The sequence below is a fragment of the Lupinus angustifolius genome, chromosome LG18 (genome assembly GCF_001865875.1).
Source record: "Lupinus angustifolius cultivar Tanjil chromosome LG18, LupAngTanjil_v1.0, whole genome shotgun sequence".
NCBI classification, from domain to species: Eukaryota; Viridiplantae; Streptophyta; class Magnoliopsida; order Fabales; family Fabaceae; genus Lupinus; species Lupinus angustifolius.
In genome coordinates this window covers 8956428-8958722 of record NC_032026.1, presented here as the reverse complement: position 1 = coordinate 8958722, position 2295 = coordinate 8956428, and positions in this window count along the sequence as shown.

Here is a 2295-nt window from a genome sequence, read left to right as displayed (position 1 = left end):
GCTTAGTAATAATACTCAATATATTTGTGAATCTTTGAAACAATTACTTCAAGTAACTCAAAAAAATTCTCTTTTGAAAGTTTAAGAACTTAGTGCAAAAGTGCAGAAAAATAGTGAGAGAATTTTTTAGAGTAGAATGAGAGTTATATAAAAGTTGTGTGTTTGTGTTGTGAGAGTTAGAGTCTGTATATAGACTTTCCAAACACTCATTGTGTCTTTCTGAAAGTGTAGGAGTTGTTTGAAGTGAAGAGATTTCATTTGGAGTGAAAACATTTCGTTTTGAAATCTGTAATCTCATGCAACAGTCTTCAGTAATCGATTAATAGTGGGTAATCGATTACCCAAACTCACTGTCCACTATTTATTTAAAAACGAATTAGAGTAATCGATTACACCATTTGGGTAATCGGTTACTCAACTTTTGTAAAATTGGTAATCTGTTACTCAAAGGCAGTAATGGAATACTCTGAACAGTTTTAAGTTGGATAACTCATTTTCTCTCACATGTAACTTGTTACTTAAATGAAGTTACTCATTACACACTATTTATAAAAAATATTTTAAGTATTTTTAAAGTGTTTCATTATTCTTTAAAAATAGTTTGAGCATTACTACTATGCATAACTAAGAGTTTTAGGATAGAAGTACCTATAGAGATTTAATTTAATTTTCTTGAAACTTTAATCTTCTTTGTCTTCATAAGTATTCTTCATTTTCTTCTTTTTGGTGATGTTGGTGTCTTCTTCAAAACCTTGCCAAGGTCAGGAGCAAAGATCTTCTTCACAATTAGCACTCTTTTTATAATTTAATCACACGTATTTTCTATTCTTTGTGTGTCCTTTTACGTGAGCCCTAAATATTTTTTTATTAATACGATATTGTTAAAAAAATCAGGTCGCAAATTCATTACTTAAATGAGCTAAAGGGCTGTACCATTATCAAGCTAGCCATAAGGGGAAAGGGCCTAACTGAAGGGATTAAGATGCTAGTAGCAGTCCCCATATCTTAAACTAGCTTATTCTCTTATATCATAGGTCGAGCGATTGCCAGTATTTGCTTACTCATATATAGTAAGAGGGCTAGTTGCCACCCATATACTTTCAGGGCTAGCTTTTATTCATCCTTCACTTGTTCTTCCCTCTTCTAGCCATGGAGAGTGCCCTTTTGTCATTATTTTAATTAACGAGAATAAGTGATATATTAAAGTAAAATTTATAGTTAAGAATATAATTATTTTGAAAATTATTGTATAGATACAAAATGTTTTATTTCTATTTTATGATGATGAAAATTAGAAACAAGAAAATCATGATTTTTCAAAAAGATGGTAACTTCACAGGGATGACACTCATCATTAAACGCACACAATTTCTTATAAATAAAAGTTGATGATCCCAATTGTAAAATTAGATAACACAAACAAACATATTTTCTTCAAAGTTAATGATAGTTTATAACTGGAAGATTATTACTACATCAAGAACCTCATTCAATTCCCTTCAAAAATGACATCATGGATCGTTAAGGTGAGTTTTCATTCTTTATTTTTCTCAATAATTTAACATGAATAATTGGATTATATAATAACAATGTTCCCCATCATCTTTAGAATATCTCCTTAATTTAAAATTCCAACATATACAATTAAAGAAAAGTATGATATCCATACACTATCATTCTAAAGGTTTATACATAATTATTATATTATTCACCACTCATTTATATTACTTATATTTAAAATTAATAATGATCAAATTTTAATAATAAATGATGGATTGAAACTATAAAAAAATTGTATATATATACTTTCAATAAAGAAACATGTCATAAATAACAAAGGATTGATCACACCAACCATATGCCTCACTATGCACCAACCAACATGAGCACTACACATAACAACGCAACAAAGGAAGTTCATCGAGCAAAATACCCACTTGACCGAGGGAAAACTCATCTTGACCGAGGAAACTACAATCATGACCAAAGAAAATAGAAGCCTGACTACAAAGCATCAGTATCACAGAAACCAACACCAGACGCACCAGGGCTTGGCCAACCAGCACCAGACGTACCAGGCCTTGGCCAACCAGCACCAGACGCACCAAGCCTTGGCCAACTCGGCCAACTCACAACAGGCCTTGAACTATTTGCACCAGACCTTAACCAATATGCACCAGGCCTTAAGCATTGTCAACAAAAAGCAACAACCAAAGCATTTTAGTTACATGTTATTCAAGCAACTTATTTTGCACGTGTTAAATATGTTAAATACACTCTCTTTCGATTATTTTC